Raw genomic sequence first — 26,671 nt, forward strand, 5'->3', positions numbered from 1 at the left:
GAGAGGGGAAATGGAGGAGGGGGAGGTGGAAGTGGGGCGGGGTGGATGGCGACGAGGGGTGGGGGGGTGGGTGGGTGGGGGGTTCTTCCAGGCCCATTTTCACTTATGCTCCTTGGTTTTCTTCCGGCCTTGAGCCACGATGGAGGAAAAGACAGATTTCTATTTTGAAAGAAAAAAAAAAAGAAATTCCGAGGGTTGGCAGAGGAGAAGATTGACACGGGAGGACCCCACCCCCCACCCCCCCACACACAAAAAATAAGAGAAGGCATACGATGAGAAGCAGGGCTCTCTGGAGCCAGCTGCTGGAGAGGTTAGTTGGAGATTTCCAGCCATTAACCCCCGAGCCCAGCCAGCTCGGCCACTTGAGGCACACAAGGACGCGACCCGGAGCTCCTTTATGAAAAGGGACAAGGGCGGGTGGGAGGGGGGGGGGTGTTGGTCAGGGGGACCCAGCTTGATCTTGTGGGGAAATTGTTTACAAGTAGGACCCTCAACTCCACAATAGGGGGGACGGGGAAAGAAAAAGCGAAATAGTTGAGTGAAAGAGTGAAACAAATCTTCCAAAGAAATGGGGGCAAAAGTGAAAAAAAAAAGGGGGGGGGGGGCGGAGTGATTAAGAATGGACCAATGAGGGGCTTCGGGCGGGTGCTGTTGATGGAAGTTTGGAAATACAGGGAGGGGGGTGCGGCATGCGGTGATTTTGACACAATAAGTGGAGGGCCTATTGGGATGGAAGGGTGTGGGGGTGGGGGGGGGCTCTCGTTCTCTTTTCAAAGGCAGGATAAACAAGGAAATGAGTCTGTAATCATTTCCAGAGATTGCCTTCCTCCTTTGCTTCTCCTCTCCGGCCTCCTCGACCGGCCCTGCGTTCATTAGCCAGCCGCCGCCCGATTAAAGGCTTTCTTTTTATTTTTTTATTTTTATTTTTTTAAATGTCCGTCGGACGGTGAGCAAATCCCCAAAGTGAGGACCGCCCTACTCCTACCACCCCCCTTCCCTCTAACTCCTCCCTCTTTTTCCACTGCGTGCTGCTTTCCTCATTTGGCCTCCTCAGAGGACATCATGACCTTCAAGGACAGAGCAAAAAAAAAAAAAAAAAGATAAAGAGTGAAATACATCATAGCTGTGCTCCCGATAGTCTCCGCCGTATAAAATAATTCAATCCTTGAATTATTTTGTACCTCATGTGTCAAATTATCGTTTATTTGAGAGATACAATACAATACAATACAATACAGTGAGACCTCAACTTACAAACACCTCAACTTACAAACCTTTCGTCTTACAAACGTCAAATTTCTGAAAATTAAACCTTATAATAAGCACTATTTTCATAATACACACCCACCACGGCTGGCGGAGTGATCTTCGGCGGAAGCACACGACCGAACAGCACCAGAGGTTAAGTTACCAACAGTCCTTATGGAAGTTGACTGTCCTTCCATTAGCCATCAACGACCATCAAAAAGGTTAATAAAACTTTATTTTACAGCACAGTTTATTTCTTTAATTACAGTCCCCATGTAATGCGCCTCTCTTTCCAAACAGCAATTCCCTTTGACCTTCGACCTCCAACGCCATTCCATCAAGCCTTCAATGACCATCACAAATGTAAATAAAGTGACTTTATGATGCAATTCAGTGTATTTCGTTCATTACAATACAATAACATTTATTATACATAGAATAAGGTATGTTGTGTGTAGTTTTAAGGCTTATTTAGTTGAAAAGTATATTTTATGGAAACCCGGGAACGGATTATTCCCATTTTAATGGTTTCCTATGGGAATTTTTTTTTTCGAGATACACACTTTTCGCCTTACACACTCTGTCTGGGAACCAATTAAGTTCGTAAATTGAGGTCTCACTGTACATCCTAATTTATATAGCGCTGTAGCTGCAGCTATAAAAAAGCGCTTCACATAATAGTCAACACAAAGTAAAATAATAAACACAACAAGAACATCAAAACATGGACAGTTGTGCAATCGTGATGACTTAACGACTTAAGTCGTTGCTGGCTAGGTATCTAGCCGGCTAGCTGTTAGCTAGCTGGCTAGCTTTCTATCAAATTGAGTTATTCCGGGTTGAGTGAGCGTTGGCGCGTGTGGTTGCCGCTGCTCACCCAAAAAAAAAAAAACTTGTTCTGTGACTGTAAAGTGACCTTGAGGGTTTTGAAAGGCGCTTAGAAATGAAATGGATTATTATCCATTATAGTAGTTGGTGATCAAAAAATGAGCGGGTTTTGGTTGCTTTTGCTGTTTTCGCCGCAGGTGTATTTAATTCTGTGGTCCGTCACTAAAGAATCATTGCTTTAACGCCATAACAAATTTATCCACCTCCCTATTTGCTTTTTGACCTCCTTTTCTCCGATCGTAAATCAACAATTAGGTTTTTTTTCTCCCCAGAATGTCCACTTTTTTTTGCTGGAAGGGGAGAAATGCGAATACATCACAAGAACAAAAACACAGAACATGGCGTGATTGTGTTTTTAAAGAAAATGGCGGACCGAAGTGTCTCAATGAAGGCCCTTTTTTTTATCCCTGTCGGGAGGAAGTCTTTTTTTTCTGTATTTTTTATTGGTTTCATATGACACGACAGAACCTTTTTAAGAAGTTGTAGACGCACTGGTAAAAAGGCGTCTGCCCACCCCTGCATTAAGTGCCTCTGTGATCTCCACCATATTTATAGGCACTGTCTTGTGTCACATGGCTTCCATTTCTTCACTTGTTGGGACCCCCTGTGGCTGCTTTTACAAGCACAAGTATGAAGGGGTCATGGGCACTCCGGTGGTGGGGGGCCGTCATGGGGGAGTGGGGGGGGCAGTCCTGGTGGACAGGAATTTCAAGGTTTAGTTCACTATTAGATTTGAAGTCAGTTTGAGGGGTGGGGCGGGTACTGTACACATGTAAAATGTGTGTCATTGCAATGTTACAACAGTCTTTTTATACTCTGCATCACATAACATTGAGACAGTAACAAAATAAAATATGTATAAATATAATATAAAATGGCATTTGAGGTTAGCACGAATGTTTCCTTCGTTGTGTTCCGAGTTGACTCGGCGGACTTTATATTGATCAGGTGGAAAATTGATTTTTATTGCTGCACTTGAGAATATAACATGAATTTTACCTCTGTATTATTTAGATTTAGCTTAGATTTTTTTTACTATGAGTTGTCATCAGAAGTCAAAAAAAAGTACTGTATTTTAAGGCGAACCCCCATGAATTTTGAACATTTTTCATAAATAAATTCGGGAATGGCAGTGAATGAGTTAAAATACAACATGCTAAATGCCCATTCCTCAGAGTGCAGTTGCACAAATAGATGCCAAAAAAATTGACGATGTATTTGCAACCAGAGTCAATATCTTACCTAGTGAACTACTTAGACAAATACTGTATTTTCCGGATTATAAGGCGTACCTTCAATGAATGAAAAACGCTTTCCAAATATAATACATGACCTATCTGACCTTCTTCAAATTTCTATTCCCTCTCGGTCCCTCAGATCCTCTTCCTCCCTCCATCAAAAAGGTAAATAAAACTTTATTTTACAGCACAGTTTATTTCTTTAATTACAGTCATGTAATGCGCCTCTCTTTCCAAACAGCAATTCCCTTTGACCTTCGACCTCCAACGCCATTCCATCAAGCCATAAATGACCATCACAAATGTAAATAAAGTGACTTTATGATACAATATATTATATATTATATATTTCTTTCATTACAATACAATAGCACATTTATTATACATAGAATAAGGTATGTTGTGTGTAGTTTTAAGGCTTATTTAGTTGAAAAGTATATTTTATGGAAACCCGGGAACGGATTATTCCCATTTTAATGGTTTCCTATGTGAATTTGTTTTTGAGATACAGACTTTTCGTCTTACACACTCTGTCTGGGAACCAATTAAGTTCGTAAATTGAGGTCTCACTGTATATATAAACGTTTTCCAAATATAAGGCATACCACTTTATAAGGCGCTACAGTAGATGATTGGGTTACGCACTACTTCTTCTACAGGGGAAAATGTGACCTATTATGGCTCAATATTACTTCACATATAAAGCGCATCAGCGAATACGGCGCAGGGTCATCTTTTGACGAAAATCATGGCTTTTGGGTGCGCCTTATACACCCGAAAATACGGTTATTTGATGCAGTGGACAATGCGCAACCTGCTAGCTTAGAGCTATTTTGACAATAGGTGCTTTGGTAGTACAGTATCTGTAACCATGTTCGAATGTGGAGTAAAAATTCCTCTGGTAAATGTACACGAGTAAAATATGCACTACTCAAGTACAGTACAGTATTTGTTCTTAAGAAATTCACCAAGAATTCGTAAGAAATTAGACGTGTCCCTCTGGGCCAAACAGAGTTCAAGACATCGAACAGATAGACTGACCGGGTGTCAAGACAGGGGCAAGTTAGAGACTTTTCTCCCCATTTATCCTCCCCCTCGCCCTCTCGTTCATCTCCATCATCCTCCGTAGGACACGACGACTCTCCCATCTTGGGCCATGTGGTGCCGTGTGTTTGGTTTTAGTGCGCCCTAAAAACACACCGTTAAAGACACTTTTAAAAGGTTCCTAAAAGCATTTTTCCTCCCAGGGCTTTGGCACTTTAATCTACGATTGGGTTTCACGTGCAATACGGGCACACCTGGGGAGTCGAATGAAATAAGATGGCTTTTGCGGGCTCACGCACATCGTTGAGTCCTTGTAAAAGAAAATAGTCTAAAAAAAGGGAGGCCTAATCAGATTTATTGTTTTAATCATAGAGGGGAGGTGTCGCTCTGTCTTTGGCATGATCGCTTTATGACCTCGCAACACTTCTAAGCTGTAGTCCTTTTTTTTAGGTTGTGTGTAGTGAAGTCGATGTGAAGGGCAAAGATTAAACCCTGAGATGTCCTGTTCAATCTCAGCGACTGCTCCCTTAAACGCCCGCCGTCGTGGCTGCTCAGCGCTACTCGCGATTCCAATGAAATGATGAAGGGAAAGTTTAACCTCTGCTTCGAATCACAAGAAGAAATGGGACATGTTTTGCTTTCTTTTGGTCTTTTTGCTAGCCAACTAGCTAAATAGCTATTTTGGATTGGATTAGCCTTTATTAGTCTCGCAGTGGAGAAATGTACATTTCACAGCAGCAAATTTATGAAAGTAAGCTGAAAAGAAGTAGAAAAACAAATATAGGAGCTGCTGTAAAGGCAGAAAACTCTCACGGAGCCAGTAGCTAGCTTAGTAGCAGATGCAGACGTTAGCCGCTAGATACGATGGTAGCTAGGTAATGTTTAATGAGAGCTTTAACATCCAGTTGGAGCTGCTGTAATGGCAGCCACTCTCACTGCGCTAGTAGCTAGCTAAGTAGCAGACATTAGCCGCTAGATACACTGGTAGGTAGGTAGGTAGTGTTTAATGAGAGCTTGAGCATCCAGTTGGAGCTGTTGTAAAGACAGCCACTCTCACGGTGCTAGTAGCTAGCTAAGTAGCAGACGTTAGCCGCTAGATACGTTGGTAGGTAGGTAGTGTTGAATGAGCGCTTTAACATCCAGTTGGAGCTGCTATAAAGGCAGCCACTCTCACGGCGCTAGTCGCTAGCTAAGTAGCAGACGTTAGCCGCTAGATACACTGGTAGATAGGTAGTGTTTAATGAAAGCTTTACCATCCAATTGACCAAAGTATAAAAGATAATGTGGAATTGCCTAACAGTATAATTCTACCTAAAGCTAAGTACGTAGATCTTTAATAGCTAAAATAACTGCCATTTCAGAGACAAGAAATTGTCTCATTTTGTTTACACTCGCGAAAAGGCTTTACAGGTTGGAATATTACTTTGAAATCTGCGAAGTTTGAAGCAAATTTCTTCTTGGCTGAAATGTTGACATTTTTTTAGGCTAAAAATTATTTTCACTGCCTGTAAATTGAACATAGGTATGAGGCTAACTGTGTAGCAATGAAAATAAATACAGTAAAGTCTCGTTATATCGATATCGGATATATCGATAGTCCCGGTTATATCGATACTATTTCTATGCACGCACGGAGAAAATTACATGCAAACAGGGTCGGATATATCGATAGTCCCGGTTATATCGATATTTTTTCGGACTCCCTTGAATATCGATATAACGAGACTTTACTGTAGCTTGTACAAGCAATAATACAACGATAAAAATGAAAATAGCCATTTGAATATCAATGTAATGGAGTGAAAATATTGTTTATAATGCCTAATCGTGAAGTCTTAAATTGCACCTTATTCTGTTTTACTGACCTGTTTTACTGAATCTGTTTTTAAAGCACTGACGACGTTTTCTCCCAAATTTCCCAAGCAGCCCCCAAATCCTATGAATCTGCCTGCATTTTTATTTTATATTTTATTTCATTTTTTGTCAGTGATCATGACCACACACCCAACCAAGCCTTGCAATACAGCGCTTTCAACCAGCTGCTGTACATCCTGACAGACTTCCCTCTGGTTCAGGAAGATGGGGTCACTGTGGGGTCAATTCCGAACATGACGACAAGGCTCACACAGAGAGAAAGACAGAGAGGGGTGGGTGGGGGAGAGAAAGAGTGCCCTCGCCTCTGTCCGAACTGTTGTTAAAATGACTTTTATTGGATTTTTCCACTTTTGAAGTGAGATCAAGGAGTTAAAAATTGCTCTTATCTTCTTCCTGGCCCTTTTGCAGGGACATGGGATGTTTTTGTGCGATAGTTAAACGGAAGTAAAAATTTAAGTACATAGAACATATCCACCCCATATTTATGATACATTTTAATATACACGACTTGCAATAATTTAAGTATATTTAGATTCCTGGTGGATTTTATGGAACATATAATAACTACATCTACGCTAGTGTGATATGAAAACATGAAAGTAGGACATGGAAGTAAAACGATGCACTTCTTCTATTTTCCGGTGTATAAGGTGCACCCACAAGCCTTGATTTTCTTCAAAAGATGACCCTGCGCCTTATATGCAGGTGCACCTTATATGTGAAATCATATTGAGCCACAACAGGTCTCGCAATGACCGTCAAATGCAGAGTGTAGACTGGAAGGTTAAAATATTCCATCAATCCGGCTCCACAAACAACCCGCGCAAGCCATCTGTACACTTGATGCAAAAAACTATCAACCCAGCTAAACAGAACACAATTGATGAGGAACTAGATAAAATTATCGCAAAGAAAGCACCTACAAGGGATCATTCCTCAAGATGGTGAAAGAAGAAGGTTACGTTCCTCATCCAGTGTTTAATGCTGATGAAACCAGCCACTCCATTCCATCAAGCCATGAACGACCATCACAAAGGTAAATAAAACAACTTCATTATACAGTACAGTTTATTTCTTTAATTATAATACCGCAGCACATTTATTATACATAAAATAAGCTATATTTTGTGTAGTTTTAAGGCTTAGAAATTTATGTTTTATGGGGACCTGGGAACGGATTATTCTCATTTTAATGGTTTCCTATGGGAACTTATTTTTTGGAATACACACTTTTCACTTTATACACTCTGTCTGGGAACCAATTAAGTTCGTAAGCCAAGGGGTCACTGTACACCAGTCATTGGGGGTGTGCCTTAGACTCTGGCGCGCCTTATACACCGAGAAATACGGTAATCCAAACAAAAGATAACAACAATGGCGGGTACACCGCCACCAAAAAAATTACAAAATCTGCATTTCAATAACTTGTCATCTACCCTTTAGCATCACTTACAGCTTGACAATAATGTCTCATGCTGTCGATTTATTGATGAGTTTGAACATTGTCGTCGATTAAAATGAAATTAGGCCCGTCTTGTTGATGTTGGTGTACAATCACTTGATTATGAATATCATTCCGGCACTATGAAATTTCCAATGTGCAACATTTAGCAAGTTAACATGTGTTTTTGGATATTTCAATTTTTATGACTAAAATGAGGAAATCTGAGACTTTTTATCGATGAAATCTGAGGACATGACCAGGTCGGTCAAAATAAGAATGATTAAAAAAAGATCTTAAAATGAGCCAACGAGATTGTGTGTGGAGCAGTTTAATTTGTCTTGCCAGGAGAAATTTTAAGTGGATTTCTGCTACAACATGCTTTATAAGTAGGGATGGCAAAAAAACACAATATCTCATCAAAAGCACAAGCTATACTTTAATTTGTTTTTTTTTTTTTGGGGGGGGGTTGATGTGATATTTCTGTATTTTATTTTGAGTGGTGGGGTTGATCATCTCATTGGTCAAGAGGGGCCACATCTGTGTGTTGAATACCATCTCGTACTGTAACCGGTAAGCCTTGATGATTGGATCGAGCACCCCATTACGGTGGGCACTTGACCAGTGGGGGTCCGATTGCAAAAGTCCAATCAGAAACTTTAGGAAAAGGGAGAAAATGGGATGAATACACGGATAATCATTTTAAAGCCGTACTGCACGGATTTATAGTGCCGATAGATTTTGTAAAACCAACTTGCCTTTTGGCATATCCGCACATCTGTGTAGCATTTGGTGGGAAATCCGTTCAATATCGAAAAAAAAAAATGGAAATGTGGTCATTTACATGTCAGCAATCGACTCTGATATTCATTTTAGGCTTTAAGGGGTTGCGCTGTGAATGTCTGACCTGCCTATTGGTGATCTGAGTCGATGAGATTGGATTAGGATAGATCAGATTAGGGATTGTTTGGGATAAACATTCAGGATGACGGCAGGTCAGATCTGGTAATCTACTGGCCAAAGTTCTGTCACAAGAGGTATTCATCTTGTCCTGATCATTTATTTGAGTAAGACGGTATATAGTCAAACTCTTGCATTGCCGACCCGTCTAAATCCTCCATTCTTCTCACATTGGGTGAAAAAGTGTTTACCATATTTTCTGCATCGGTAGAAAGGTTTCTTCAGCCGTCATCTGTACTTATTTGAAGGTGTGGACGTTTCGCTCCTCATCCGAAAAGCTTCGTCAGTTGTGCTGGTAATTCTGGCCCTATATATTCCCCTAATTTACAGCGGTGCCAGAACTCTGCTTTGATAGATCCCTGCTCTAAAGTTGGAAGGAGTAGTGGACTACTCCTTAGATAACCTGATTACTTCTTGTCTGTCTGATTCTGTTCTGTGACTGGCCCTGATTGCCCCATTCACACTTGTATCACCTCAACAGTATGACTCAGCCTACGTGGTAACCATGGACCACTCCTTAAAAGTATTAAATTTCAAGGTCACTTTACAGTCACAGGATGAGTTTTTTTCTGGGTGAGCAGCGGCAGCCACACGCGCCAGCGTTCACTCAACCGGGAATAACTCAAATAGATCAAGTTAGCTAGCTAGCTAATAGATAACTAATAGCTTACTAGTTAGACAGCTAATAGATAGCAAGTAGATAGCTAGCTAGGTAGCCAGCAACGGTGACCCCGTTCAACCTCGAATAACTCAAATAGAGCAAGTTAGCTAGCTACCCAATAGATGACTAATATATAGATAGCTAGCTAATTAGACAGCTAATAGATAGCAAATAGGAAAAAAATAGATAGCTAGCTAGGTAGCCAGCATCGGGGACCACGTTCAACCGGGAGTAACTCAAATCGATCAAGTTAGCCAGTTAGCTAATAATAGATAACTAATAGCTAGCCATCCATAGATAGCAAATAGATAGCAAATAGACAGCCAGCCAGATAGCCAGCAACGGTGACCCCGTTCAACTGGGAATAACTCAAATAGATCAAGTTAGCTAGGCAGCTAATAGATAACTAATAGATAGCTAGCTAGGTAGCTAGCAACGGTGACCCCGTTCAACCGGGAGTAACTCAAATCGATCAAGTTAGCTAGCTAGCTAATAGGTGACTAATAGATAACTAGATAGCTGGCTAGATGGCTAGTTAGACAGATAATAGATATCAAATAGTTAGCTAGCTAGGTAGCCAGCAACGGTGGAGCACCATCGCACATATACATCATGCAATGGAAGACCTATTATTCGATAAATGTTCAGATTTCTTGGACATATTTTAAATGTTCTGTAAATGGTTGAGGAAGCGCTATATTAATGAATCTGTATTGTATTCCTTTTAGCGTAGCTCGGTGTCATGGCTCCTTCTATGCACCTTATAATGCGGTGCGCCCTATGTGTGTAAACTGTTTTAAGATAGGCATTTTTTTAATGGTCTGCATTATACTCCGATAGGCCTTATTGCGCGAAATGTTCGGGATTTGTCTCCTTTCAATGACAGTTCCTTGTAGCTGCTAACTAGAAAATATGCGTTTCGGATTGGGCGAATGGCTCCATCTTGACTCAAATGATAAAATACAGTAAAGTCTCGTTATATCGATATTCAAGGGAGTCCGAAAAAATATCGATATAACCAGGACTATCGATATATCCGACCCTGTTTGCATGTAATTTTCTCCGTGCGTGCATAGATATAGTATCGATATAACCGGGACTATCGATATACAGTAAAGTCTCGTTATATCGATATCGGATATATCGATAGTCCCGGTTATATCGATACTATTTCTATGCACGCACGGAGAAAATTACATGCAAACAGGGTCGTATATATCGATAGTCCCGGTTATATCGATATTTTTTCTGACTCCCTTGAATATCGATATAACGAGACTTTACTGTATCCGATATCGATATAACGAGACTTTACTGTATATGCAATGAGAAGCCACATGCAGAAAAAATATATTTTACGACAACTGTTTAAAAAAAGCTCATCATTTACACCAGATGACAGAAAAACAAGTTAAAATGATCCAAATGTCAATTTTCAGAATATGATTCGATTTATGGTCTTTGACGGCAAAACTGTAGAGGAGCTGGCTTGCCTCCAGTCAACCGACCCGATCCAAATAGCTAAGTAGCTTGAAAGCATCTGTAACGTACACACTTGTAAATGAAATGTGTATCTCGCTGAATTAAAATGGACCATCCCGGTGTCTTGTTTTGCAACTCGCCGTCCCGTTTGCGCACGTCGAAATGCACGTACTTTGAATCAATCCTCATCTCGGCTATCAATCCATATCTGGATCGTTTTGCCTGGTGATGTGAATAACTCGGCGACGAGCTAAATGGCAACCTAATCCTTGATATATTTCACTTGTGTCAAAATGTCAGAATGAAGTGCTACCCGCTCGCACTCTGCCAGTTTCTCCTTTCCTTTCCTCTCGGAGGAGCGTAGCTCCGGTTTCATTTGTCCGTCGATTGGCAGAGACATGCGAGGGTGAGGCGTTGTGTGGTTTGTCATGCAAGCATGCTATTTCCAGCATAACCAATTCCCCAGATGGCCTTTTTCCGCCTTCAATAGAGTCTCGATGGCAAAGGCGGCAAAAGTAGTCACACTTGAGCAGGAATGCAAATCTTGTCTTCATCTTCATCGCAGGATGCTTATTTCAATCTACTTTTTTCTAGTCTACTTTTTTTCAAAAGGCCAATTATTTATGTTATATAACATGTGATGTTTTATTGGTGAGAGTGCGTTAATTTATTTATTGTATAATAATAATAATAATAATAATAATAATAATATAAGCGAAATTCAAAATTCTCAAGAATACTTTACAGTCACAAACACAAGAACAATAAAACCACAGTTAATAATAATAATAATAATAATAATAAAAATAATAGTTATAATAATAATAATAATACTGGTAATGGTGATAATAATGATAATATTATTAATAATAATAATAATAGTTTTAAGAGACTTTAAAAACTCTCAAGGATACACAATTGTATTTATTTATTTATTTATTTATTTATTTGTGTCTAGTTACAATTATTTATTTGTGGGAATAGTTTTATTTCTGGATTTATTTAGTTTTTGGTTCTATTTATTTATTTATTTATTTACTCATAAGTTTATTTATTTATTTATGTATTTGTAATGTACGTATATGTAACTCCCAGAGTTTATTATTTTTATTATTTTTATTATTTTTTATTTATCTATTTGTCTATTTGTCTATTTATCTATTTACCTATCAGTCTCTATTTATTCGGGTTTTTTTAATAAGACACCTGCATCTCAGTTATACATATAACAGGGTTCCAATCTAAATGTGCATTTTATTTCAATTTTATCCCCCCCTCCCCTCTAACTTCTAGCATTTCAATTCTGATAAATTTCTGCAGTACTTGAAAATGTTTAATTTGGATGGATGGCATTTTACATTTCATACCTCATACAATTGGAACTGTGACCAACTGACCAATTTTGACAACGTAAGGAGAAAAACACCAAACTTGAGACAATGAGGACTAAAAAGTCTACCAAAAAGAAATGATACTAGCAAAATAAAATATATTTTCGGATTGATTCGAACTTTGTGACTGACGGTGTGACATTGAGCCACTCGGTCTTGTCATTCAGGTGGAATTAGAGTTGCAGGCACCCCATTCAAGATGCATCAGCACTCAGGTAACCGGCAAAGTGTCATTAGTTGTGTCCCATATCCTCCGCCAAAGCCGCCCGGCCACTTTCTCCCCTTCGCCGTAAGCTTTGGCACGAGTGGCCGAGAGGGTCAGTGTTTAATAATGAACAGGTCGGCCTAGCTGTAACGGATACGGGCACCTGCTTTATGCATCAGTCAATTACCTAATTAGAACTCTCCCACAGGGGAAAGCTAATACCTCATCCCGGAGTTGGAAGACAACCCCCTTTCCATGTGAATGGAGAGCGCTCGCTAGACTAACAGATACCTGTGTGTGTATATGTATCTGTGTGTAGCTGCGCCGCAAGTGTTTGTGCATACGCTTTTGCATGTGAGAACAAGAGTGGAGGGAGCACGGGGTCGGTTGTCCAGTTCTCTATTTCCCTAGCACAGATCAGGTACCAAAAGACGCTCATGGGAAATTGTACTCTTAGGCCAGTGTGATCCAATAATGAGCCTTGACCAGAGAAAAATGGATTTATGGTAGCCACAAAATCGGATTTATTTATTTATTTAAAATTTGGATTGAATTGGATGGGCCGTTATTAGGCTCGCAGTGGAGATATTTACATTTCATAGCAACAAGGTTAGGAAAGGAAGAAAAAGAAAAACAAAATACAGGAACTGCTGTAAAGGCAGGCACCGTCTTGAAGTCAAACAACAACAACAACAAAAACTAAATAACAAATAATGTTACACAACACCAAAGACACAGACAGTCAACCAATTTAAAGCACTTTCAGCACCCTCTTTGTTGTATGAAGCAGTTCGAGATGAAAGAGGAGAGGACCAAAGCGTCCTTTTCACCAGTGGATCAAGGACGTCATGGTAAAATGTCTGCTGCAAGCTAAATGTTGAAAGCAAACACCAAGATGTAGCATCCATTGATGAAAAGAGATTGTCACACATCTCCTGTCTCACGTAAATCCGCTTCAATTCTAAGCCGCGGCAGTTCCGCATACGCATCGGTCCTCTAATAATAATAATAATACATTTCATTTATAAGCGCCTTTCAAAACTCTCAAGGTCACTTGACAGTCATGGGATAAGCCTTTTTGTGGGTGAGCAGCGGTAGCCACAGGCGCCAGCGTTCACTCAACCCGAATAACTCAAATAGATAAAAAGCTAGCTAGCTAGCTAACAGCTATCTAATAAATATCTATTATTTTTATCATTAATTTTAAGACTGCTATACTTCCATATACGCTTGTTCTTAGGTCACAAGATATGAATTAATAATCTTGTTGATGCTCTCTAATTGTTCCCACTGTCTTACCCTCAATTTGTCGATGAAAAGAAGTGAGAGACGCCGCCCACTTCTCGGTCCAGTTACGAGAAGTGTAAGACAAGAATGTGGCCTGCCTCAGCGAGAAATCCCAAAGTGCTTGGCGAGTCGTAGCTGCTAATACAGCTAATGCAGTAATGTACGGGCCCAGGCGATTAATGAGAGCGCTCTGCCTCTGACATCTCAGACACCCTAATGTTGCTTCAGCGTCTCTCTGGCCGCGCTTTAATCCATCACCGGACCCCGTAACCCAATTATGGCCCGACGCTTTACTTTACTCTCCCTCTCCGCTCGGTCCTTCACACACGTCTGCAAAAGGACAAACCGGCGGCGCACACACTACGAAAATGGATAAGTGGGTTTGAGTTTGATCGGACGGGCAGGTTTTACGCACAAGAAAGAACATTTGGGACGGCATGAACCCAAAAACATGTTTGCTAGCCCCCCTTATAATCCTCCTATGGCCCGTGTCGTCATGGCTATTAATTGTACTTTCTGTACGTCGAAGGCGTGAGGCGGGCAGTGTCGAATTTGCATGAGAAAGAGCCTAGCTAAATTCAGATAATGGAGCTAAGGGGGGTGGGGGGCAGCCGACTAGTCTCACACTCTCACTGGGGAAACCTTATACATCTGAAGTTTTTGATATAATATAATACAGTGATACCTTGGCTTACGAATTTAATTGGTTCCCAGACAGAGTGTGTAAGGCGATAAGTGTGTATCCCAAACATTAATTTCCCATAGGAAACCATTAAAATGAGAATAATAAGTTCCCAGGTCCCTCTAAAACATAATTTTCTACTTTCTAATTTTCTAAGCATTTAAATTACACAAAATATACCTTTTTATGTATAATAAATGTGCTATGGTATTATAATTAAAGAAATAAACTGCACTGTATAATGAAGTTGTTTTATTTACCTTTGTGATCGTCGTTGATGGCTTGATGGAATGGATAGCTTTTTGCTGTCTCAAGGTTGTACATTTTGGAAGTTGTGATATTGCAACAGCAACAGATGCAAGCAGACACACTCGAAACATCATGAATAGCTGGTTCCCTTGCTAGACCTCTTATTTCAAATTGAACTGATGGCTAGTGCGGGTTATTTATGGAGCCTGATTGATGGGATATTTTAACCTTGCAGTCTACACTCTGCCTTTGAACTATCAAAGTTGAAACAAGTCCAAATGTCACTGTTTTCTATCAATTTTGTCACTCTCTGTCGTCTGCCTTTTTCTTTAATGTTCAACCCCCCCGCGACCCACACATACACACACTGCTGCGTTCGTGACCAATCACATGGCTTTAACCGAAGACTGGGGGCAGGGAATAGAGGACCAAATAAAATTCGGCAGCCAAACCGAAAAGTTCGTAAGCCAAGGAGTTCGTAAACCAAGACTGTCTGAAGTTTTGGATATACAGTAAAGTCTCGTTATATCGATATCGGATATATCGATAGTCCCGGTTATATCGATACTATTTCTATGCACGCACGGAGAAAATTTAATTTACCAGCGCCTTTCTGAACACCCGAGGACTCTTTACAATTAAAAGAACAATACACAGAACAGTGAAACCATAAATAAAATGATAAATAATAAAATAGCTGATTAAACTAGACCATGAATGCAATTTTAAACAGGTGGGTTTTGAGGTGGGATTTGAAAATAGGAAAGGAGTCAGTGTTACGGATGTCGGGTGGAAGTGAGTTTGGGAGCAGAGCGGCTGAAAGCTCTGCACCCCATCGTGGTGAGACGGGCAGAGGGCACACAGAGGTGGAGGAAGGATGAGGATCTGAGGGACCAAGGCACGCTAACATGCTTTTAAGAGGCAGCGTATTATCAGACCTGATTGACCTTGAAGATGCTGATACTTGACCGCCTCGCTGAGCATATTAGCATGTTAGCATATTAGCATATTAGCCTGAACATAGGAACCACGCGGCGTTCCAAAGTCGCCTGGATGTCTAACACGTAGTCTACACACTCCCTTACCTCTCACTTCCTGTCTCCCGCAGCGCTTATGTCACACACGGAGTGAACGGAGCTGTCAATCACGATCTACGAGCAGGCTTCCCTTTAAATCAGGAACATTGACTCCTTGAGAATTACTGGAGGAGCCTACTTCAATTAGCCACTCCCAACGGCAAATTAACTTAAATGTACCCGCTCAATAAAGTTTGAGACCACTCATTTGCATGTCAATGCGGCTTCCCTCCCTCAAGGCCTTTTCCAGACTTTCAGCTGACCCGTGCTAAATCACAAGATGCCCGTGGTAACTTCATTGCACCGATGCTAATTTGGCAAAAAAACTAACTGTGAAGAGATCTGTGTTGTGTACTTTGGGAATGCAGTGGGAACGAGCACATGTGTTTCTTTAGATAAAAGTTTTATAAAGTATACTCCAAAATGGCACCTCATGCGATATTTTCAAAAGAGCTAGCGGTTGAGTGCCTCCGAGTTTCATGAAAATGGATTCATTGAAAAGCTATTGCATTAGAGCGCACATTTTTGGAGTACAACGTGCCACTCATATGCCGCGAGAACATCCACTTGTGCTTCACGGCCTTGAACAAACTGTCATTTGTGGGTTATTTTTGGTGGGGAATTTTCGGGGCAAAAAAAGACACAGTTGCTGATTTGTTATCCTGATTAGGGGTGGTAGGAAAAAAAAAAAAACAACAACGGAACAAATGTTGACCGAAACCGTGGGAATCGTTGCGATGAGTGGTGGAACAGTGGCTTCTTTTTTTTTTTCTCTTAAAGAGCAAGCACAGAGGCTCACATACATCTCCATGTCCTTAAATCACTCTTGTAGTTTGTGGACAACTCGGAGGTGAATATTACTCATGGAGGGATTATGCCAATTGTATATGTGTCAAAATCAATTATCTATAATTGTTTTGGCTGATTGTGATCATCCGCGCGGTTGTCATCAATCAGACATTTTTTGGTCTAACTGTCAAAATTCATTTGAATATACATGTATACAGGAGAATCATTTTGAAAGCCTTTAATCGTCCCACAATGGGGAAATGTGCAATATATATATATATATATATATATATATATATATATATATATATATATATATATATATATATATATATATATATATTGATAGATATATACACCGTATTCTCTGGTGCAATGGCGTATGAGGCGCACCCATATATGGTGTATTTTCGAACTTTTTCCATATATACCTACAATGAATGAAAAAAAGGTTTCCAAATATTAGGCACACGACATTATAACGGTCATCTCTAGAAGAAAATTAAGAAAATGGCCAAAATTGTCATTCGCGCTGTCGGCCTGCTAGCGCGTTGCGGTGCCAGGCGTAGAATAAACTGACACCAAATAAAAATAAGATCTGGAGGTCAAGGTCGTAAGTACGGGTGGCCGTAAGTCGAGACGGTCATAAATCGGATAATAATAATAAATAATAGTAATAATAATAATTAAAAAAAAAACTGTATTTTCTACACTATAACATGCAGCTAAAAGAAAAGATTTTTTCGAAAGCTGACCAAGCGCCTCATAATCCCCTGCGCCTGATGTATGGAAAACGTTTTAAAATACGTCATTCATTGAAGGTGCCCCTTATAATTCCGTGTACCATATGTATGGAAACGTTTTTTAAATATGCTGATCGTCGAAGGTGCGCCTTATATTACAGAAAATACTGTATATATATATATATATATATATATATATATATTTTTTCCTATGTTTTGAATTTTTTTATTGCATCCTACGATTGAATACTCCAGTCGTCAAACGAGGTTTTCTGCAAATGCCAAATGAGAGTCAATTGGCCCAGTCAATAAGGCCACACAATAAAAAGACGTCCATTTTTGCATGTCATGCTCCCCCGAGAACTGGATTATTGCTGTTCCTCTCCAGCGGAGGGGAAATCTGCTTGTGAATGGGATTTCAAATGATCACCGTGATTCAACTATCCGCACCTATCACTAACCGCACTGTCCTCTCCTCCCTCTCCTGCAGCCAGTTAGCCAGCTAGCCAGCTAGCTAGCCAGCCAACCAGCCCCCGGGCCTCCTCAGCATCAGATGTCAACCTCCTGGACTTAAAGTAAGTCAGACAAACATGTAGAGCGGACCTCGGAGGAGTAGCTTGCCGCGTGCTCAAGTGCTATAAGTGCCTGGGAGTCGTCTTACAAGAAACACTTATTGCATTTTGTATTGAGCATGATGTTATGAAAAATTAATTTGATGTTGCTGTAGTTCCGTCTCCATATTCATCCTGCGTGTTTGGATCAACCTCAGAGTCCGCTGTAGTTTTTCGCCCGTATTTCCGCACGTTTCCGTGCCTGTGTGTAAAATCGCATGCAAATGTAGTCGGCGGGTGAAGACGAGAGCGTTAACGTCTCCCCGAATCTGCTGATTCGGGATAAAAGAGCCCAGAGAATGTAGGTGAAATTCCCAGTCGTTCAAATGACAATAGTTAGTACATCAAATGACGCTACAACGCCATCTAGATAAAATGTAAATTATTATAGCTATCTGGCTACTTAGCTAGCTATGTCGATGGCTATTTATTAGCTATATGGCTATGTAGCTAGTTAGCTAACTGACTAGCTGGCGATCTATTAACTATCTGTTAGCTAGCTAGCTTTCTATCTATTGGAGTTACTTCTGGGGTGAGTGAACGCTGGCACATATGGCTGCCGCTGCATATGGCTGCCGCTGCTCACCTGCATAAAAATCGATGGGAGGAGACACACGCAGCAGGACACATGCAGCAGTGAGCCGGAGGGAGCGGTTACAGAAACAGAAACGCACACACACACACACACACGCACACACACACGCACACACACACACACACACACATGAAAGGGAGACGATAGAGCTTGAAACAAAAAAAAAAAAATGTGAAAAAAAACAAAAGTCAAAAGGTGAGAACATGGATAGAAAACAGTGAAATTTGGACTCGTTTCAACTTTATTGATAGTTCAAAGGCAGAGTGTAGCCTGCAAGGTTAAAATATCCCATCAATCAGGCTCCACAAATAACCCACACAAGGCATCTGTATAATTTGAAGAGAATCTACAAGCAAAGGAACCAGCTATTAATGAAGTTTCTAGTGTGTCTGTCTGCACCTTTTGCTGTTGCAATATCACAACTTTCCATCAAGCCATCAACAACCATCACAAAGGTAAATAAAACGACTATACAGTAGAGTTTATTTCTTTAATTACAATACCATAGCACATTTATTATACATACAATAAGGTATATTGTGTGTAGTTTAAGGTTTATTTTGTGGAAAATTGTGTTTTATGTGGACCTGGGAACGGATTATTCTCATTTTAATGGTTTCCTATGGGAAATTAATTTTTGGAATACACACTATTTGCCTTACACACACTTTCTGGGAACCAAATAAGTTTGTAAGCCAATGTATCACTGTATTATCAAAATTCTGGCCTTGGGCGGTAATTTAGAAGATCATTTTGACATCATTTCACTTGCTTTTAACCAGTGACTTTTAAATTTTCCATATTTGACAACGTATTGAAACTCACTTGCACAGGATGATTCTCTCCAATTTAGTGTCCAAAAAAAAGATCATTTATCATTCAACATTTGAAAAGATTCTGTGAGCTCAATCTCTCCCATTTTCTTTTGCAAATCACAATAATGCGACCAACCTGTACTTTTGAAATTGTGCTGGATTATTTCAAGTACAGTAGATAAAAGGGAAATCCCATTAAAAAGGGTTACGGTCTGGTGAGCTCTTTTGTGAAAAATCCTCCCAAATCTGAATTGTGGCCTTGAACGAGATTAAAAGATGTGATTTTTCAACATTTTTCCACCCCCTTTTTTTTGTGATGAGGCCTCAATTTGCTGCCTTTGTCGATTGTAATGCGCACATATACGCAAGTTTCGGCGTCCGTTGGAAAGTGAAATGACCTTTTTTCAATTAACCTTGAACACCTACGCATTAGAAGCTAAGAATCAACAACAGGTGCATCCCGCAAGTGGCTGCTTTAGTTAAAAGTGTGTTAGATCATTAACGACAAAGTCAGAGCTGGAAATAATATTGCCGTGACCCCAGGGAGTGCTGCTTTTTGACCCCGGAGGGCGAAAGCAACATTGGCACCGACTCATTCGAGGTCAAGCAGCAGGAGGGGGGGCGGGGGGGCGTTAGTCGGGATTTCAGTGACCAAAACTATAAATCTTCATTTCATTCATCTGCTTCAAGTCTCTTTAGTTTGACTAAAAATAAGCTTCACGCCGCTCCAGACGTTGATGGATGGGCTGTGAACTCCTCACCCTATAAAATGTAACAAGAAAGGGTACCGCCGCGCAGCATGGAGCAGGTCAGAGGTCACGATATTGAGTTCACCAATGAGAGTTTTTATTCGTAGCGTGACTCTTGTGTTTTAACACTAACTTGTCCGTCAGTCGCTGACGAATGAAGCGGGAATGAGCTCGGTCTTATTCGGAACTAGTTTGTCCAAGAGGACATTGGAGGAATGCAAATCGAAAATGTGCATTTTGGGGTCAAACTGCCACTATCATAAAAGCTTTATTAGCCAATGTTTTTTTCTGAGAAAGTAATTTGATCGGACAAGAGTCTTTCCTTGAATAGCCTTTTATGGTACGACTCTACGCGTACTGAATATTTGTCATTTATTGAAGGTATCAGAATCAGAATCAGAATCAGAATACCTTTATTCGTCCCGCAATGGGGAAATTTGCAGTCCACAGCAGCAATTGAAGAGGGATGGGGTTGGGGTGGGAGTGAAAGGATAGAAAACAAGATATTCTAAGCATAACAAAATAAAATAAAAGGTAAAAAATACCTTTACTTTGATGCAGTGGACAATGGGTGACATGCTAGCTTAGCGCTACCGGTAGACTGTATGTGATAATTTTGTGATTTTTCTTTCATTTATTTTGATCATATATGTAAAAGTACGTCAAACACCGGATGGCTCCCGATGCGCGGTTTAGTATATTACGGTAACTAATTTTTTGGGTGTTTTGGTGGCTCATTTCTGCCCTGTTTTTTTTAGCTAGCATTCAAGAAAATATGACAAATGGTGATAATAGAAATGTACTTGATTTTGAAAATGAAGCATTAACGACAGATAACATAGTAGCATACTGTAGATAGCTAGCTAGCGAGCTAGGCGGCTAGTTCGCGAGCTAGCGAGATAGCTAGCGAGCTAGCTAGGTGGCTCGCGAAAGCGTTCAAATTCTGCGAAACAATGCAACGAAGTTTTTTTGTCAGTCGAATGATTGAGTCTGTCAATTGTTTGGTTCTTCTTGATGATTTTCATCAATCTTTGACCCAAATAAAATAACATTTTAAAAATGGGAAGCATTAACGACAGATAACATAGTAGCATACTGTAGATAGCTAGCTAGCAAGCTAGCCGGCTAGTTCGCGAGCTAGCAAGATAGCTAGTGAGCTCGCGATAGTGTTCAAATGCTGTGAAACAATGCAGTGAAGTTTGTTGTGAGTCGAATGATTGAGTCTGATAACATAACATGACATAACATAACATAACATAACATAATATAATATAATATAACATAACATAACATAGTAGCATACTCTGGATAACTAGCTAGCAAGATAGCTAGCGAGATAGCTATGTTATTGTCAGTCAAATGATTGAGTCTGTCAGTTGTTCTTGAGGATTTTCATCAAGCTTTGACCCAAATAAAGTACAATTTTAAAAATGGGAAGCATTGACGACAGATAACATAGTAGCATACTTTAGATAGCTATCTAGCGAGTTAGCGAGCTAACAAGATAGCTAGCGAGCTAGCTAGGTGGTTTGAAATAGTGTTCAAATGCTGTGAAACAATGCAGTGAAGTTTGTTGTCAGTCGAATGATTGAGTCTGTCAATTGTTTGGTTGTTCTTGATGATTTTCATCAAGCTTTGACCCGAATAAAATCTCCAGTTTAGCATTTTAGCACCACCTGTGGCTTTGGTACATGCAGCTGACAGCTTACAAATGCATCCTGTGTATATTTTATTACTATACTTATTTATTTTGATCGAAGTGGGATAGTTTTATAAATAGCCTTCCCGACATCAGCGAACCCCTGGCATCTCGGCGCATGCCCTCTTCCAATAATCTTAATAACATCCTTTCCTATTTTCCCCTCGCCTATTTCTGGTTACTTCCACCACAGCGGAGATGGCTCAACTCCCTCGTTCCCGCTCATTGACACCCTGAGGGGGGAAACACAATAGGTCAACGCCGTGTGAGTCGTCATAGCATCTCCCCACGTCGTCGTGCCCTCCATCCCGCCTCTGGCGTCTCAATGCCGTCGCCTGCCCCTTCTTCATGAGCGTAGGAAAGCCACCAAAAGTAAACATGTTGGCTGTCAGGCGAGAAGACGGCGGGCAAGCTCGCCTCTCGCTGGCATCGTCTCAGCGGTTTTCCTCACTGAGGTGTCGGGGCGGGCAAGCGTCAAGGTAGACCGAGGGTCAGACGGAGTTTGAATATGTAATATCTGCGCGAGCAAGTATAAAAGGGCTATGAGGCAAAAGGCCAAAGACGTCCGTGGGGGGTGGGGGGTATATGTTTGTCTTGGCGTTGTGTCTCCATGACTTGAGAAAAAGTGAAGCGCCATTTCCATATTTGTATAACTAACAATATTATTATATTCTTCTTAGCCAAGTAGGTTAAAAACACGCAATAAATCTGTCACTGACTGTTGGAGTCACGTTCGTGCTATGTGCGTGTCTGTGTGTGTAGTATTTGTGTATATGAAATATATATATATATATATATATATATATATATATATATATATATATATATATATATATATATATATATATATATATTGCTATTCCGACAAAACGGTCGTAAGTCAAATGGTCGTAAGTCGAAAGGCATTCAAAATGGCCGATGTGACGTTTACACGACGTTTTCGATTTATTATTATTATTATTATTATTATTATTATTATTATTTTATTTATTATGAGTTTTGAAATATATATATATATTTACACACACACACGCACACATAATAATAATACATTTCATTTATAAGCGCTTTTCAAAACTCTCAAGGACACTTTACAGTCACAGGATATTTTTTCTGCGGGTGAGCAGCGGCAGCCACACGCGCCAGCGTTCACTCAACCCGGTAGTAACATAAAATGATCATCACACAACAACAATAATAATAATAATAATAATAATAATAATAATAATAATAATAATCAATCGAAAACGTCGTGTAAACGTCACATCAGCCATTTTGAATGCCTTTCGACTTACGACCATTTGACTTACGACCGTTTTGTCGGAATAGCAACCCGGTTGTAAAATAGCTAGATAGCGAGACAGCTAGATCGATAAATAAGTAAATACACAAATAAATTGTGTTACTGTGGGGCATTTTCAAAATTACGATACAAGATATTAAGGGAGAATAAAGTTAAAAAGACAAATCAAAACAACACTTTAAACAGTGCTGAGGAGCTCTGAAAAAAAAAAAAATTGAAACATGACAAAAAAAAATCTAAATATTTACATCGTCGTAATGTATGTATATACAGTAAAGTCTCGTTATATCGATATCGGATATATCGATAGTCCCGGTTATATCGATATTTTTTCGGACTCCCTTGAATATCGATATAACGAGACTTTACTGTATATATATTGTATGCACTCTATATACTAAATGCACATTAATCAAATTACAGATGTTCTAATTTGCCTTTTCCAAGTGTCGCACTGTTTTTCTAAGGCTATTGATTGCACCTCCATTGCTCGGTCGACCTCTCAAGGCCGACCGACATTAGCGCGACTCTTGCTTCCTTGTTCCATCTTTAATTGATGGTTGGATATTGCTCCACTGCACTCGGTCCACTCATTGATATGAAAAGTGTGCGTGAGAAATGCCGTTGTTACCTTTGATGGGGTTTTGACTTTCTAAGGCGGCCTTAAAAGGTTATGGATTAAAAAAAGAGGATGCATGATGTGTGAGTGCGGCGATGAAGACATTAGGAGCTCTTTGTGAGATAATTATACAGACTGCGGGCTTAAAGCATTGCTACAAAACATCGTGATGCACGGAACAAAAGTCTTACAGGTGCATTTGCTTTCGTGCCGTTATAGATCTAGACTCTCAACCGCGAAGTAACTTAAATGAATGGAAAGCTTGCTAGCTAGCTAATGGATAGCAAATAAATGGCTGATAGATAGCCAACAACTCGCCAGCTAGACAGCTTACAGCCAGTCAGCTGATAGCTAACTAGCTAGCTAGCTAATGGTTAGCAAATAAATAGCCGCGAGACAGTTTACAGCCAGCCAGCTAGACAGATAATAGATCACCAGCTAGCTAATGGATAGCTATCTAAGTTGCGTCAGCCTGGCAGGGCAACATTAGCCACATGCTGCGACCAAATTCCGCAGCCGGCGCGACGTCAGAAATGTCTTGCGTCCATCTACAATCTCTTACACGCCCCCACCCCTCTTCGCGTATCTCTCGTCATCAGCCATCCATCAGCTGTCGGCAGAGATGAGAGGCCAGCGGACAGATGTGTGGCCGTCGTATCGCTTGGGTTTTTATCAGCTTTCAACTCTCAGCTGGCCGATGATTAGAGGGGCCGCGAGGAAGTTTAGCACATGTTGGGAGATGTGTGAAAGCTTGACGGCGCCTTTAAAGATGACGGAGGAGGCCTCACGTCGGCCATTTTCATTGGAATTTACAAGATTCGGGTAGCTTTCAACAAAGTGGTAGGACAATCGTTGAAAATGTGGGATGGCGAGATATATTGCCACACAATTTAAACACATCGAAACTGAGGAAGACATACTTGTAGATCACTGGTGTCAAAGTCAAGGTCCGGGGGCCAAGTCTGGCCTGCCACATCATTTTATTCGGCCCAAATCAAATGCCATGATGCTTTGGTAAAGTCCAAACCAAAATTTCAAATTGTCGTATGTAATCCACAATAAAAGTTAGTATTATTTCTATTTGGATTTGAAAACCAGCTATTCATTAACTCATTTTCTGCCATTCCCGAATTTATTTGGTCATTGAAATGTTTGACGTGGAGCGCCATTCCCGAATTTGTCCGGGTTTGGTTTTTTTCTTGCGGGGGTGCCGATAAAGTGCTCGCCAGACCTCTGGAAATGATTTTCCCTTCCACGAGGGGGCAGTATTTGCCTTTTGTCCATGTTAGCGCTTTGTTCCAGCTTCAGCTGTTCTTAAAGCGCTTTATTATTAGATATATATTATTATTATTATTATTATTAGCTCTATGGTTATCTAGCTCGTTAGCTAACTGTCTAGCTGGCTAGCTATTGTTATGCCTGCCGCTGCTCACCCACTGAAAAACTTATCCTGTAACTGTAAAGTGACCTTGAGAGTTTTGAAAAGCGCTTATAAATGAACTGTATTATTATATTATTATTCAGTAATGGCTTACTGAAGACCCAAGCATATATGACGTCGTACTACAGTAGGTGTGAATTTATTTTACGACTATTAGTGCGCCTGTGTTTTATACTTCCCCATTCAGTGTTTAACTTAAACATGCATTCCATACAAAATATAGCACTGAAGCAACTTACGAACAAATTCACCTTACGAACGACCGCTTGCGACGTATTTCGTTCAAAGTCAAAGTCAGCTTTATTGTCAAATATGCTAATATGCATAACATACAGTACAGATGAAATGACTGTCCTCTCGGTCCCAGTATGCAAGGCACTTATAATGACTTTAACAAACATAATAAACACGCAAACGCCAATTTGCCGGGAGAGAGAGGGGCTCTGCTGTTCGTAAGTTGGGGAGCGTCTGTATCTCAAGGAACTGTAACTCTAAATATATAAGATTTCATCACTTTATGTATTTATTTATTTAAAATACAATGACATCCTGCTTCAGGGGCGTTGATCACACACTTCTCTGGCAAATGTGTCATTTTGGCAACGCTTGAAATCAGGTCACTTCACATGTAAACAGTGTTAATAAAGGTTGCACTTTGTGTGCGATTATGTATGTGTGTGTGTGTGTGTTTAGATGATGCTTTTTATTTATATTAATTAATTTATTTTTAAATAGCCTGTGTCTATGTGTGTGTGTGTGTATGTGGATGTTCCTCAAGGGCACGGCTGCAGTAATGATTTACTAAATGTCAAACGAACACCAGTTGGGAGAAAACACCATGGAGCAGGCGCGTTGGCTGGAAGCTCTTGAGCATTTCACGCCCTGATTGTGAGATATCGCCAACCTGTCCGCAGAATTAGTGCCCGAGGATTTAAACATGCGGTCACTACGAGTCGCGGATGCGACACTTTGATTCGCGTTGCTAACGTAGCGTCCGTTTCCAAATTGAGCTTAAAGGACAACCGACGTCACTTTTTAGTTTCTTAACTGACATCAGAAAAACGTTTTATTGTATCTAAAATAACCAAAACACGCAGTATGATATTTTTATTCAAATGCAAAACACCAATAAAATGACTTAAAGTGTCCAAAATCTGCAAAAAAATGAGCGAATTGGGCGTTTTCAGAAAGTCCCGCCCCCATTTCGTGACGTCACGCCAAGACGTCTTGCATTGCTGGAGAATCAAAACAATGGCTTCAGATTCGGAGAATATGCTTTCTTGTTACTCATCCAGTTATGAATATGATTCAAATACAGTAAAGTCTCGTTATATCGATATCGGATATATCGATAGTCCCGGTTATATCGATACTATTTCTATGCACGCACGGAGAAAATTACATGCAAACATGGTCGGATATATCGATAGTCCCGGTTATATCGATATTTTTTCTGACTCCCTTGAATATCGATATAACGAGACTTTACTGTAGTTCTGAAGAGGAAAGCATACATGTTTGCAATCGATTAAAGACTTTATTCTGTGTCATTTTGAGTCATCAATGTAGCGTCCCAGAAA

At 40.2% G+C, this 26,671-nt stretch overlaps 1 pseudogene across 1 annotated transcript in view; it reads left to right on the plus strand.

Annotated features, from left to right (window-relative positions):
• LOC148884696 (uncharacterized) overlaps nt 1-26,671 on the plus strand; it is a 234,484-nt pseudogene that overhangs the window by 86,565 nt on the left and 121,248 nt on the right. The window contains exon 7 of the transcript XR_016118338.1: nt 17,750-17,834. The product of XR_016118338.1 is annotated as an uncharacterized LOC148884696 (transcript). The remainder of the gene's footprint in view (nt 1-17,749; nt 17,835-26,671) is intronic.

Source organism: Hippocampus bargibanti, linkage group LG18, assembly GCF_051943395.1.
Source record: "Hippocampus bargibanti isolate YZ-2025 linkage group LG18, ASM5194339v1, whole genome shotgun sequence".
Lineage (NCBI taxonomy): Eukaryota > Metazoa > Chordata > Actinopteri > Syngnathiformes > Syngnathidae > Hippocampus > Hippocampus bargibanti.